This window comes from Rhipicephalus sanguineus, chromosome 3 (assembly GCF_013339695.2).
Source record: "Rhipicephalus sanguineus isolate Rsan-2018 chromosome 3, BIME_Rsan_1.4, whole genome shotgun sequence".
NCBI classification, from domain to species: domain Eukaryota; kingdom Metazoa; phylum Arthropoda; class Arachnida; order Ixodida; family Ixodidae; genus Rhipicephalus; species Rhipicephalus sanguineus.
In genome coordinates, this window is record NC_051178.1 from 140,852,039 (window position 1) to 140,867,825 (window position 15,787).

General features: G+C 46.8%; 1 protein-coding gene and 2 non-coding genes across 3 annotated transcripts in view; all 3 read left to right on the plus strand.

The window, feature by feature from the left end:
- The window catches only part of LOC119387294 (neuronal acetylcholine receptor subunit alpha-10), a 139,206-nt gene that overhangs the window by 43,167 nt on the left and 80,252 nt on the right, over nucleotides 1–15,787 (plus strand). The window lies entirely within an intron of this gene.
- Trnap-ugg (transfer RNA proline (anticodon UGG)) lies at nucleotides 14,860–14,931 on the plus strand. Its single transcript has one exon. It is a non-coding gene; the product is annotated as a tRNA-Pro (tRNA).
- On the plus strand, nucleotides 15,496–15,567 carry Trnap-ugg (transfer RNA proline (anticodon UGG)). Its single transcript has one exon. It is a non-coding gene; the product is annotated as a tRNA-Pro (tRNA).

Genomic DNA, 15,787 nt, shown 5'->3' on the forward strand with positions numbered 1-15,787 from the left:
ATGTACGTCAATAGAGGAACTATTGCGATTGCTCGTGACCATCCAATGAAAACTCACAATCACATACGGTGGAAGTCCTGAGAAACGCACAGCAGACATTTTGCACGTGCTCCCTGTCATCACCTTGCAACACTGCCTTCAGGAGGCGCCACGCATCATTTTCTAAAACTATCGTCAAGTACAACGACAAACTTCCCTCGGCTTTCACACTGCATCTAACCACCGATGCCCCCTTGGTGTTTTATTCGACCCACAGTTCAACTCAGTGTACCAGGGATCCGGAAAAAATCTGAGCTGTCGTCACCTGTGTTGAAACAACTGTCTCTGCTTCTTTTGTACGAGAAGTATGCGGACAGTGTACATATATATACAGATGGTTCCACAAACATCCAGTGTTCGTCCGGTGCGGTGGTTGTCCCAGCAAGAGCTATTACCATCAGCTTTAGGACCGACCACTCCACGACGTCGACAGCTGCGGAACTAGCTGCTCTGCGCGCTGCACTTAGTTTAGTTAATCGGGAACCACCTCGACATTGGTCTGTCTTCAGCGACTCAAAAGCAGCCCTACAATCTGTGCTATCTGCTCTGCGTCGCGGGCCATATGAACAGCTCGTATTTGAAATTCGAGGTCTTCTCCACACTTCATATGAGAAAGGGCACCACGTGGACGTTTCAATGGCTGCCAAGTCACTGCGGCGTCATAGGGAACGAACAGGCCGTAATGCCGCTAGGACAGCGTATGAAAGCACACAGGAAGATACCATCCCACTTTCAAGGACTGACGCTGCCAGCAGTCTTCGAGGCCTTGCACAGGAGATCACGCTCGCTCTATGGTGCCCACCAAGCAGCCAAACCAACCGGACTAATCGTCAACGCCACCTGTCCTCTTTGATGCATATCTGTATGCCAACTGGACTCCGCCGAAGAGAGGCCACACTGCTTTATCGCTTGTGGCTAGGGGTGGCATTTACGAAATCCTATTCCTTTCGAATTGGAATGGCCGACAACGCTCTCTGCGATGCCTGTCGTTACGAGGAGACGCTACACCACGTCCTGTGCGACTGTCCGGTATATAATGCTCAGAGACAGTCATTGGCGTCCGTTCTAGCGCGCCTTGATAGTAGACCAATGTCTGTTCAAACAATACTTGCATGTTGTCAACAGAAGACATCACAACTGAAGGCGACGAAGGCACTGCTGAGGTTTTTGAGAGCGACGAACTTGGCCAAGCGCCTGTGACAGAAATGTCACGTACCACGCAGAAGTGACCAGCTACCACGCAAGAGTGACCGACTGATTCTATGTGTGCTATGCTACCACGCAAGAGTGACCGACTGATTCTATGTGTGCTGTGTCATGTGCTATCTTTCTATTTTTCTCTCTCTCTCTCTTTCCTGTCCATCTTTAAATCTCCCCCACCCTGTCCCCATGTGTAGGGTAGCAAACCGGTTGTCCTATACTGGTTAACCTCCATGCCTTTCCTTCTCTACTATTTCTTCTCTTCTCTGCGCATTGCAGTGCAGTTTGTTTGTGGTATGCGTTCTTAAATGAGAAATAAAGCCACATGGCCCCTTATGCATGCGACTCGAAGGTAAAAGCCATCTTCTTTTTTTTCTCTGTAGATTTTATTAATCAACCCCCCCCCTCCCCCTCCACTCTAGAAAGCTTTGCTTATCTAACGTGGTTTTGCACTGTCTCCGAGATCGGCGGCATTTCAAGCTTTCTGCACCTCACATTGGTTTGCACTGCTTTCGCGATCGGCCCACCTTTCACCAAGAGACGATATCATGCGATGAGTTCACAGTGAAGTCACTATGAGTTCATAGTGACATCTCAAATTGTGACGTCAACAAATGAAAAAGATTTTTCGCATGGTTCGTGTTGACGCGGACAGTCACTTTTCGCGTTGGATGAGACATCTAAGGCTTTCCCCTTTAAAAGCGTGAGTGAAGCAGCGCAGGGCTTGTGAGAAGGTTGCTATTCAATCTCTTTTCTTTATTTTTTTCTTCTGTGTCAGCCGTAATGATTTCCCGGAATTCTTTTTCAACGCTTCTCTGGTTCACCTTTCTGTATTTCTCTCCTTGCTTCCTCTTTCCCTCCCTCCTTTTCAACGTTCTTCTTTTTTCTTTTAAATCTACTCCTTGAACGTTACGATGTGAAGCTAAAGCATCCACAGCTTATGTTTACTTGATCTCTATAAACAGCCGTTAGATATGACAGATACGTCTGATGGGTCTAACGCGAGTACTTTTTTTATTCTTTTATTTTTCTCGAAGGAAAGCGCTGCGCTCGTGAGACTTGCCAAGTTGTTTTTCTGCCCCTTCCGGCAACTTCCCTTTACGCAGACTAAGCATTCCACCCGATGCGCCGGCTCTGTATAGTGATATTCTTTCGATGCCCGAATAACTTGTTTCTGCGCCTGTTTTGTTCGTTTGTCACCAACGCAACAACGGTGGGCGGAAGCAGTAATCAATGGAAAGTCAATTAGGCCTCTTTAGTAAATTACGCCGCCATTCAGCGGGAAGCGCACGTTGAGAGATGCAGTGGAGCTAATTAACACGTTGCTCTGACGCGCGCCGGGTTGCGGAAAATGATGCGGAAGCACTGTTCTTTTGTCCTCGAAGTCTTTTGCACAGGCAGCGTGAAACAGTTCCTGCCAACGCTCTTGCTTTCACTGCTGTTCGTCATCAGTGTGTGCGTGCGTGTGTGTGTGTGTGTGTGTGTGTCTGTTTGCGCGTGTGCGTGTGCGTGTGTGCGTGTGTGTGTGTGTGTGTGTGTGTGCGTGTGTGTGTGTGTGTGTGTGTGTGTGTGTGTGTGTGTGTGTGTGTGTGTGTGTGTGTGTGTGTGTGTGTGTGTGTGTGTGTGTGTGTGTGTGTGTGTGTGTGTGTGTGTGTGTGTGTGTGTGTGTGTGTGTGTGTGTGTGTGTGTGTTATAGATTTCTCCTTGTTCACTGCGTACCGAGATTTACACGCCCTTAGAGACCATGTTATTTTCGTTACTGCTTTTTGCTAGCTGAAAAAGACTCGGGAGTTTCGTACAGCTTGTCCAACACACGAAACGCATCCACATATGTGCGAAGACTTGTGCTAGTCCTTGAAATACCGTCCTTTTTAGCAGGTAAGCGAAGTAGATGGGTGCTTCACCAGCTTCAACCGCATCTACTGCGAAGCCGAAGGAGGCTTCAATGAACTACACCGTCTTATTTGTGCCTGTTACGCCATCAGACAATCTGAGACACCTGAATCGGCAGACCATCTCGAGGAAACTCGAGTCTCTGGCTCCAAAAAAAATCAAGGATGTTCGAGTCAACCCCCGCAAGAATGTCTTGGCTATCGACGTTATACACCAGGCATCTCTGCTTGCTCTGACCAGGGTCACAGACTTCGACGGTATCAAGGTTCGAGCTCACCTTCCACTTAACGAGGACATGGTGGTAGGTGTAATATACGATGTCGACATCTCCATTCCTTGTGGCGACCTTCCAATGCTCATCAAGGAAGTTAGTGACCAAAGCAACATCGTCCAAGTCTCACGTCTTGGCAACTCGCGTTGCGTAAAGATTGTCTTCAGAGGCGACATATTGCCATCCCGCGTGAAGGTGGGACACTTTCGTCACGTGGTCCGTCCGTTTACACCAAGACCACTCCAGTGCCGTAAATGTCAAAAAATGGGTCATGTGAGCGGAGTTTGCAGGAACGTGGCGGTTTGCCCCCGCTGTGCAGAGCCACACAATGCGGAATCCTGCCGAGCAACTGCCCTGAAATGTACCAACTGCCATGGATCACACGAAGCCTCATCAAGGAACTGTCCATTAGTGAAAAAAGAATGGAGTGTCATGAATCAGATCGTACGGGACGGCTCGACGCACAAAGAGGCTGACGTGGTGAGAAATAGACAATGACGCTCGCGTCGGCGACGAAGGTCTAAGACTACTGCTACCCAATCTGGACGGACAACGCGATCTCCTACTCCGACAGATCGTCAGACTTTCCTTAAGCGACAGCTACCACCACTGCCGCCACCACCACCGCCCAATGCATCACAATTGGAGAGCCGGAAAGACGCAAAAGCTTTGAAAGCGGCGGCGGATGTCGCGTGGCCCTCACTACCACCACTGCGCACTCATAAAGAGCCGATTCAGAATGCCCCGCAGTGTGCTTCATCGTCCACAGATTGCCACGAGAAGAACCTACAAGTCCTCGCTGTGTTGAGGTCTCTCATGACCACGATGCGCACTCTCCTCAACGGAATGACAACTCCGTCAGCACAATGCGCTCTGCAAGTTCTGGATTCCTTGGAGCCAGTCCTTGCAAGCCTTTTTTAACATCTCGCAGAGGAACCGATGTCAAATATTTCTCGGTTGTGACTGTCTGTGTGTGCGGTGAACACTGATGTGTGTGCGCGTATTACTTTTCCCCTCTTTGCTCCTTGCTCTCTCTATTCTTTTTTCTCCCCTTCCCCCTCCCCCCGTGTAGGGTAGCAAACCGGGTACAACCTGGTTAACCTCCCTGCCTTTCCTTCGCTTTTATCTCTCTCTCTCTTTTGTAATTTCTGTGCCAAGTAGCCAGTAGTGTTACTAATGTAAAGCCTTGCCTGATGTTTCAATATACATCGCGACATTTTATTTTTTTTTCTGCAATTACAAACAATGATTTTACAACTACATTTTTTACAACTGCATTACAACTACATTTTTCTGTTATTGTTTGATTTGGATACACAAACCCACAAGGACACAGTGGAGATAGGCAGGGAACAGGCTGACAACTGCCACCTAGTGGGGCACAACGCCTGCCTGCTCCTTCGGGAAGGGGAAAGATATGGAAAAGAAGATAGGAGGAAAGAAAAAAAAAAAGAGGAAAGTATACTAATAACTCAGGTGGGGACAAAAATAAGTAGTAACAAGGAAAAATATACATAAATAAGAGGCCAAATCGAGTTTGTTCATGAAAGTTAGCAAGGCTCGATGGGGCTGGTCACGCCGAGCAGTGCACCCTCCTGGAAACAGACAGTTTTCTCACAAACATGCATTCATCGGTGCGTTGATCGTTCCTCAATTATTTTGCGCGTTCGGACGCCTCCATGGAAACTGAAAAACGGTTCTCTACTTCAAAAGCCGTGGATTGCCAGTTTGCCTTGCTGCAGTATAACATCAGCCTTGTTCATTCTCGAAGCATTCTGCAGCACTGCCCGCCAAAGACCTCGTAACTAAAATAATCAACTCTTAGACTGTGTTCGTACACCATAGGCCCTAACGACAGGCCTGCTGCTTCAATGAGTAGTATGTAGTTTCTTCTCGCGATTTTGCATGTCCCTTTACACGAATACAAATATATTGTGGCCCTGCAAGTAACAGCATGCTCGCGGACACCTGCAATTTATCCGAAAGAAAATTTAATAATACAGACGTGTAGCAGTGTTCATGGTGAACCCTCTCTCGACAATTATGACATCCTCAAACGCACCAATCTCGTTCTACATGTACGGTGTAAGTGAAACGAGAAAACGAATGTAGGGACAACACACGGCGCTATAACTGAACAGGGTTTCTGTGCCGCTCTTGTTAACTGTAGTTGGGGATTTTGTTTTGTATTTGGTGTCTATTTCAGTCATATTTTTGTTACTGCAAGAGGACAATACTATTGGAGATAAAACTGCGGATAAGCATTAGAAAGGTAATTCTGAGGAGAATTACCTATAATAAATACGCATAGGATACACCGAGAATAGGTCGATTATAGCGCGACATTGAGATAAATGTCTGCGTTAAATGCTCGTTGACCTTTGTCGCTGAAAAACGGACGCGCAATAAATTCTCGGTCGAAAAGAGAAGAATTAAAGTTACGCTGCCGATTACGATATCAATTGAGCGATCGCACATTTTTCGCGAAGTGTCCCGATTTTTTGGAGCGGCATCGATTTTCCAGCTTCCCAACGTATCGTCAATCTTTCCACCAAGTTTCGATTATCTCGCCGTCCAACATGTCGCCAGTGCTTCCTATATGTGTGTCAGTGCCTTGAACTTCGTGCCTCACCCTCAAGGTCACCCTGAAGACTTATTGTTTCAACACTCAAACTCTCTCTATTCTATATAGTTTCAGCTCCTTGTATTTTTTACGCGTTCTTCTTTTCAACAGCTTGGCTTAGGACGTCTTTTTTAACGCGGCCATGGACGATAAATCTCCGAACATTCGGAGCACGTCCAGCAGCCTTCTTGAAGGCATTGCTTAGCGAAAACCTCGCCAGAAATGCGTGGATGCGATGTAAAGAAATATTACGACCCCAATAAATTCCCTACTACAGAATACAGCAAAAAAAAAAGAAAAACATAGTGGGCCTTCATATTTCTGGCATTTATTTGTGTAGCCTATACTCCTCCATTCGTTTCTCATGGTGTCGCCTGAAATTTATCAAAAAACATGGCTGATCCCTCCGTCATAGGAATCGGTATAACACGAAAGTGAAACGTGTCTTCACAGAAGTAGTGCTTATTGTGTAGATTTCAAAACAGGAGAAAGTGCCTCAGATCAGGCTGGCCGACGTTTCGATAGGGGACCTATCTTTGTCAAAGGCGCCTTGTCATCCCTGGCGTGTTAGTTTTATGGGGTTAGTGATGACGTCATGTCCAGCGGCGGCGTGTCTGTTGCTGTTGGTAATTGATGCCTGGAAAGAGAGAAACTCGAAAGCAGAAGAGTAAAGCCCTTGCCACATTTCAAGAGAGTTTGCAAACACGTTCGGGTCTGCCATGTCAGAGTTAAAGGTAGCTGCAAAGAAAGAAAAAAAAAGAGAAAAAAAAGGGGGGGGGGTACAACCAAGCGAGAGGGTCACAGTTTCCTTCCCCCTTTCCGCGCTCCAAAGGCCGCTTCTGGCCAGCATTGTCACAGCCCTCGCTTTCTCAGGAAGTTCTACGAGTCTTATTCCGATTGTTCCCCCCCGGCCGCCCCTCGTTCCTTTCAACTTTCTTTTTTTTTTTTCCCTCTTAGTTGACGGGCGCCCAATTTTTGGAAGCCACCGACGACACTGGATGCATATGCCAGCCAATTACTTCACCCATTAAGCAGGAGCTTGCTTTTCAGGCAACCCTTTCAATATCACTTAAAGTAGGCAGGCGGCATTTTAAACGTACGCCGCCCGAGTACCGTCCTTCTTCTTTTTTTTTTTTTTTTTGTCGTCTGTAGCTGCCTTCCCCACCACCTTCTGCAGCTCCTTGGCGGACATTTAAACCGCCCGGTTTTTCTCCCCGCCTGTAGTTCCCTTCCTCACCACCTTCTGCAGCTCTTTGTGATGGCTGCACTCGCCCCTCTCGCTTGGTTGTACCCCCCCCCCTTTTTTCTCTTTTTTTTTCTTTCTTTGCAGCTACCTTTAACTCTGACATGGCAGACCCGAACGTGTTTGCAAACTCTCTTGAAATGTGGCAAGGGCTTTACTCTTCTGCTTTCGAGTTTCTCTCTTTCCAGGCATCAATTACCAACAGCAACAGACACGCCGCCGCTGGACATGACGTCATCACTAACCCCATAAAACTAACACGCCAGGGATGACAAGGCGCCTTTGACAAAGATAGGTCCCCTATCGAAACGTCGGCCAGCCTGATCTGAGGCACTTTCTCCTGTTTTGAAATCTATAACGTGTATCCATCCGTCGGCTCCCTTCTTGATCTTGCTTATTGTGTAGTGATATATGTGAGCTTGTACAATGTCTATTCGTGTTTGGCAGCTATAGCACCGTTTGACGTGAATGCACCCATGTTGACAGCATGTCTCTATCGCGACGACTAGCGCCCATGATCATGATTAAACCGTTATGGTAGCTGACGGTGTGAACATATATTTGGAAACAGCGAATCGTGAATCCCGCGTAAGGATGATATCAACAAGCTCATAATCAACACTGGTACCCGGTATGCACTTCTTCAAAGCGTCGTCAATTAACGAGAGAAACCGAGCGGTGTGCGCTTTCTAGTAATGGGTAGCCGACGCCTGTGCTCATGCATACATAACTCACACTGCGCTTCAGCAACACGGGAGGTACAGGTTCGTAGCCTGAGCCGCAAACGCGTGCGTCCCGCTGGCCTCTGTCTCGCAGGCGCTGCTCTCGCTCCACCAAGGCAGGACATTCGCCCGTCTAAATCGCGCCCTTTCTGCGACGCATATTGCAGCAGTTTTGTTAGTCGGTGCTCTCGCAATTGAAGCAGTCGGCGGCGGAGAAATCCCGTTGGTGCACGTGGACGCTGCACTACTCCGATGAGCCGACGCACGCTAACACGAAGCCAAAGGCAAAGAACGTAACAGCGTCAAGGGTGCCTCGGCGACGCCAGCTCGGCCAGTTTACCTCTCTGGTATCGAGACGCTTTAACCATTACTTCTGATATCGCGTGCGATCTCGGAGTAAACGCTAGTAAGTGTCGATCGTGAAGCATTACTTCTTTTCACATCTCACAGACGGCGGCACCGCCCCGCTCCGCCCGCCGCGAAAGAGAATGTGTGAAAGATATAAGGCGCGTTCGCGCCTTGTCTAGCATCTCCCGAGTTAGCTTAGTTGGTAGAGCGTCGGGCGCTTGCCGTCGCGGCCGCAACGTCGTGGGTTCGATTCCCAGCGGGGTATCTTTTCTTGGTTTTTTTCTTTCTCACCCGTTGGCGTCCATTTTATCAACGTCATATCCGTGACGGATGTACTTGGTGGACCCCGGCATAAAACACTTTCGTGTTAAAAGAACAAAAATATTAGCAACGTAAAGAAAGGGAAATTGCAAAAAAAAAAGATTGATAACTCGCTGCACCGTCACGTGACCCGGATTTCGCGGTCACCGCGAGGAAAAGAACGTTGTGCAAATAGAAGAATAAAGAACATTTCGGCTTTCTTTCGCGGAACACTGATCTCCTCTGAGGCGAGGTGATATGTAACCGTCGCGAACCACTGTTGGCACCGGCCCACTGGCCAACGGTAACGCTCCATAAGCTCGCAAAGATTAGTAGTGGTACAGTTCTACGCGTCACAGAACGGCGAGAAACAAAGAAATTGCGGCTTGGGTAAAATGCTTATAAATGAGGTTCCTTAATCCGAAGTGTGAAGTCGCCTATCGCTTATAACGTGCTTAAATGCGCTTGGCAAAAGGGATCGTTTAGTGCAGAGGCGCAAACGTGAAGCGATTAATCAACGGACGAGCGTGTCGCCTCGGTCGCAGTCAGCGAGTAGTTTAATTTTCTTTTTTTTTTCTTTTTTTTTGCGTCGCTGGTTGATTTCGCTCGAATTCGACAGTGAGGCAATCTACAGTGAACACAAAAATGTGGCGTCACTTCTCGCCTACTTCACGCAAAGGCGATGCTAAGGAGCACGGGAGCAACACGTCACCCATAAAATTGAACAGGACAAACTTTGCGTCTAAACACCTAAATAAAATGTAAGTATGTCCTCAAAGCACGCCTTTAGATCTTAGGTAATGTTGAAGCAAGGAGATTTTAAACTATACTTGTGACCCTGCCCAATAAATATTGTGCCCCTGCTGTAAGTTACGCTAAGTAGTTCCATTAATAAAACTGTTATTGTCTTTTCTTTTTATCATCCAGGGGCTGTTGCCCAAGGTTGCGAAACGCCGCTTACAATTAATGGCGCTTCACACCACTCCTTAGATACGATCCATCACACCTTCAGAGCTGTGCTATCTGAGGCGCAAGTGGCCGCCGGTTGGCGAAGTAGGGGTAGGAGTTTACAACAAAATTTTTGCGATAATTAGAGAAAATATCATATTTCATCGTAATCCCTGTTGCGTTGCGTGTTGCAACCTTTCTGTTCTCAAGTTTGCTGCACGTGGGAGCGTACTATATTCAGAAGATTGGGCAGGTTTCAAAATTTGTTGAGGAATGTGCAAACATTTCCGTTCGTAAACACTTCTCCACAATCACCAACCGCTTTCGTTAATTATGTTTCAAATATCGCGTTTAGGTTCCATCGGATATTAACAATATTAATACAGGAAGAAAAGCTTTTTTGCGACATGTGCACGGGAGAACAGAGTTTACGAAGCATAGTTTATCAACCTAAGCTGGTTAATTGTTCGATTTTTAAATAGTATGCGTTCGGAGAGTCGGCGTTATGGGTGAGTGTATTGATCAACGCGTTGGTTCCATTGCCATATGTCACAAATTGTGTTTGAACTTCCCGTGGAAAAGTCACGTGCATCGTTCACGTGCGTCGGATGGGTCCTGGGACGATGAGTAAGCAGAGAGGGCGGTCGTGCGGGCAGCACGTGTGCAGGGCGAGTTTTTTTTTTCATTGGGTGAATCAACACATTCATTGAAATGAATGCCAGGTTTTGCGTCTCCTTTCTCGGGCGCCATTAGACGATGCGCTACCATCAGCAATACTGTTACAATCCAATCTCTATGCACTGCCGAGGCTGTGACGCCAGCCTTTGTACTCACGCGCACAGCCCAGCATGGCATCGTTTTTTCTCTCCTGTGAAAAGGTCTGTATGCTTGGGCCGCCCTCATTTGGGCGACCCTTGATGGGCCACCGCACACCTAACATGATTTAAAAATGTCAGATAAATGGGTACTTGGCTGAAGCATCCATGATAACGAGATCACTTACCTCCCACAACGGAGCCAAGTACGTCGCAACGGCTTGGATGAAGCTGGAAGTATCTATTTTCCAGACCACGCAGCCGTTTTGCTCTGACAAGAGGCCCAAAATCGCTGATTACACCGTGCACAAAAGAAATTACACGTCTAAATTCACATATTGCTCCCCGCGAATTATAGGCAACAGATACTGACGCTGCATAACAGTCACCACGGCAGCTGGATGAGCGAATGGCGCTTCTTCCGGCTTCCTGGCTTATCGCCGTATACGTCTCCTGCAGACAACGATGACAGCTTCATCACGTAAGTTCCGGTTGCTTTCATTCTCCAAGGAATCAAGAGAGCAATCACCACTGCGCATAGCTCTTGCGCATCATTGGTCGTCTGTTCACTGCCATTTACTGCCCCCCTAGGTGGTACAGTGGTTACGGTGCTTGTCTGCTGACCCGAAAGTCACGGGTTCGATCCCGGCGGTGGCATTTCGATGGAGGCGAATTGCCAGAGGCCCGCGTACTGTTTGATGTCAGCGCACGTGAAAGAGCACAAGAAGGTCGTAATTTTTGGAGTCCTTCACCATGGCGTTCCTCGTAATCATATGATGGTTTTGGCACGTAAAACCCCACAAATTATACCGAGTGTTCAAAGTTAAGCTTATGGCTTTCTTAGAATTCAGCACTACGAAGTACGTAAAAACTACCTTTGCAGATAAGTTATGCATCCAGAGGGACACAAAGTGGGAGAATAATTATCGCTCTCAGCCGTCTAATTAACTAAGATTGAATAATTAACATTTTAGTAGCTGCAGCAAATGGGCATGTTGGTATTGAAAAGTTGGAGGCCGACCCGCTTCTACATAGTTCTACTTGAAATAATTCTCCTAGCTTGTCTGTGATCCCAGATATCCCGCTGCAAAGATTAATTGCGGTTTACATGATTACGCATGGGAAGCGGTGAGGATCAGCTCAATGTTCCTCCCTTATGTGACGAGCAGTTAGCGCTTGCTATCGCCAGCCAGTAGCAAAAGGGTAACCGTTATCATCTTTGCCTATGCCTTCAACCTGTTGTCAGATTAAACACCGCTCGCAACTGCCGCGGCACATCGGGGAGGAGCTTTGCCCCAGTTCTTACTGCCTTGCATGCGTAATCATGCAAACCGCAATTAAACTTTGCAGCAGGATATCTCGGAGCACAGACAAGCTAGAAGAATTCTTCCAAGTGCAACTGTGTAGAAGTACAACTGCCTTCAACTTTTCAATACAAACATGCCCGCTTACTGCAATCATTGAAAAGTTCATGATTCGATCTTAATTAATTGGCCGGCTGACAGCGACAGTTATTGTCTCACTTTGTGTCCCCCTAGATAAATAACTTATCTGCAAAGGTGGCTTTCACGTACCTCTCCAGTGCTGAACTTTGAGAAAACCAAAAAGCTTAATTTTGAACACCCTGTATATTGCAGTGCCATTTATTGCCCCGTCGTTGCGTTCTCGCGCTAGTGTGGCGAGCTGGAAGTTGACGGATTGGGTTTCGCGCCAAACCTCTCTTTTTTCACGCTTTCGCTGTGGCATCAGCGGACTTGCAGCGTATGCAGTGTAGTATACGTATGGTCATACCTAGGCTGGACTATCGCACACCTGCGCATGCGTCGTCGATCACGCACTGTGCCAAATTAGGACAGCATACGAGCTGACAGCGTATACACGGAAATCGCGTTTCTATAAGAACTCTCACATCTTCCTCGTGGGACAGTGAGGCGCTAACAGCCAAGTCACTCATTCGTGTCCGCTGCAGGAGTGACATTTCTTACGTTCCGCAGATTGCGCTTGGCCTTCCAATTTCCGCTGTACGGAATTCATTACGCTGGAGAATCTCGTGGGGGTAGAACATCCTGGAGGTTGCATTGCGCTATGATTAGCATTGATTCGTCTTTAGAACAGTTAACTTATGTAATATTTATATTACCTGGCTAATCAGTGCATCCATAAATTAACAACGTGTCCCATCGTGCTTAAAGAACATCGGTGAAGCCTCTGATTACTCTAATGCTGATGAAGCAAGAACGCTCTACGCAGAACATACAATGCGCGGGCGTGAACAAGTGTGTTCCGAAAATATATGCATCAGTACATTGAGCTCCCTTGGTTTATTTATTTCTTTATTCTCGGCAAATTCACAGCCTTAAACCATGCACACTTTTACAATATTGATTTTCGGCAGAATAGTGCTAAAAGGTTCTAGGTCGTCATGTAAATTCAAAGGACACCATTTTAACGCCTCTAAGGGTGTAAAAATACTTCGTGTGTAGCTCATTTGAGTGCCCGGTGACGTTAATATAAAGGCTCAAGCCTCTACTATAATGTCAACCTAATGTCACCCGGGCTATATGATTAGACTGAACACTAACACAAATTTAATACAAACACTTGCCGCTAGGTGCCAGCTTTGTCGTGCACCGATAATTAATGTTAACTTTGAGCCAGTTCGACGTGTGCCGATTTTGTTTCTAAAGCAACGTTTAGGCAGAACAACATTCGAACAGAGCACTTAGCATATTTCCATCAATAAATGGCATGGCGTGCCACTGTTGGCGGCTTTCGGGGAGCCCAGGTGGTCGTTAGCACGTCAAAGAGGTGGCGAAATTGTTCCAAGTTCGCGCTGATAATGGCGTCTTTAGAATCCAACTAAGTTTGCATCAGCGTCGTTCATTTGTCAAACTCAAGATCGTGTGTTCCACATCGCCCGCCCCTTACTCTTCGCATTTGGTGTAGGAGTGATGCTGTACAGTCATCCCTTTCTACGTGGCAAATTTGCGGATACCGAGCTGCAGCGCGTGCTTTGATTGTTTGGCGCAGGTGGGCGCCACGTGGGAAATGCCGATCAGCCCTGCCAACAAAGCTCACACTTGTCGAGTTCGCAGAATGAGTGGCGTTCGATCGTGGACTTGCCGTGATCATTTGCATAACTTCCAATTAAGCGCAGCTATCCATCTCTGATACTTCATTCTTTTTTCTTTTTTTTCGGGATTTGCCCACTCACGCTATAGCTTAAGAGAGGGGGTTAAATGGCATGCGGAAGGCGGGAAGGTTTACCGGCAACTAAATATCCACTTTGCCATCCTGCATCGGGGAAGGGAGGGCAAAAGCGAATATGGCGCTTCCACATTAGGGTACTGCCACCAGAATGTTTGTAATGCGATGAAAATTTCATCTGAAACTCTCCTCCCTTTCCATCCTAAAGAAATTGTAAATTATTACCTTAATCACATTTCTTAGTCCATCTAGTAAGTATATCATTACATCTTGAACACCGTTAGCAAACACGCCGTTTCGCAGTAAGGTATTTGTCTTTAGCGCTAAATTTCTATGTAAACTTCTTTTATGGACAGACCACTAGCCAATGTAGGCTATCGGTCCAGATAGTTCGTAAACATCTCTTATGATTTATCAATAAAAATTATGGTTCCAATCTACGCTGTGAAGGTGGCTGCATCAAGTGCAAGCTCCTCTTTCGAATTTGAAAGCGCGCATGCTTGGGCATGTTGATAATCCATTTTCACTTTTCTTGCGCGCTAAACGAATCAGGACAGAAAAGGAACGACGAGGACAGAGTTGTCCGCGTCGTGACTTTTTACTTGTTTCTTGCACCCCCCTGCCGATGTCCATGCCAATATATCTAACATTAACTATTGTTTCTTGGTCGCCTACCAATGATTCTCGCGTATTGCTTATAGCATTAAAGTAGACAGCGAATGCAAGCTATGGTCTCGTGTATTGCTTTGAGCAACGCAGGCTTATTTGTTTGCACGCCCTCTCATTGCGTATTGCTCCGACGATGAAATCTTTATGCAGGATTGTCTTTGAGCGCTGATGCGTTAAAACGCGGCCCACACCTCTCTCATTATAACGCGGAAGGCACCCCGACTCGCTTTGACTCCTTGAGAACCTGGTGAGTCACCGTATGTTTTCTTTGATAGAGCCCATGCAAATACATTTAGCCTTCAGATGTTGCCCTTCAAGTATATTTCGTCTTTTACTGCTTTTATATAATGAAGTCGATTTTCCACACACGCCATAGTATTTCTTGCGTAAGTCGTAGGCTGACTGGACGTAGACAGAAACGGCTACCTCGGAAGACGCTGCCCCTGAGGAAAAGAAAAAAAAAAAACTAGTTCTCGGGATGCTGCAAGAGGTGTAATACGAAACCGGTTCCAGATGCATTGCGAAGAGAACAGCCGCTTGCTTATGCTTAATGCTGGCGCGTTCACTTGGCAGTCGCATCTGGCCCGTTGGTCTAGGGGTATGATTCTCGCTTTGGGTGCGAGAGGTCCCGGGTTCAAATCCCGGACGGGCCCTGCGTGATCTTTTTGCCCCCAGTCGGTAGATTTAGCACATTCCACTTTTTTTTTAATTTCTTTTCGCTGGACTGCTAGGTTGTGTTGTTTCTTTACTCTGCGATTGTGTTCGCGAATGAGGCGCATTGGAGTGGCTACACATTTGTATATTTGAAAATTATGAGAGTCAAACGTCAACCGGATTTTAATGTAATTTCGTTGTCAGAGTATTATGTTACCTCATCTGTATACCCTGATTCACCTTGGATTGTATTTCGACTTCGCGTGCTTGATTGGAATTCATTGTCTACATATTCGGAACCCAGTAAATAATAGTGAGACATTAATGGTGCTTGTACTTTCTTCTGCCTTATTTGGATAACTGGGGCTTGTATTTTGTCACTTATGTGTATTTGTTGCTGCCAGTAACGTGCTATGCTGTCCCGTGTACTTAACGTCGTGGTGCGCAGCAGAGTGGAAGTCACGGGAATTTAGATATGCTATTAACACTATGGCAAGCACTCGTCGCTGACAGAAACTCAGAACCGGTTTTTATTGCAAACGAAGCTGGCCGGGCATATGTGAGGCCCGTTGGTCTAGGGGTATGATTCTCGCTTTGGGTGCGAGAGGTCCCGGGTTCAAATCCCGGACGGGCCCTCGTCTTTTTTTTTTCTTTTTTCGCGCTACTTTGAGCCCTCGACACCCCGTTACATCGCCTCTTCATTGGGACAGCATAAACATAAGCTTAACCAATCATGAGTCATGAGGTCACACGTAAGAAGAACGAAGGGTTGAAAAGAAGTGATTAACCGCAACTAAATGAAAGCGACGGCATAAGGCTTGCAGTCACGTGGCGCTCATTAGGATATTTTTATAT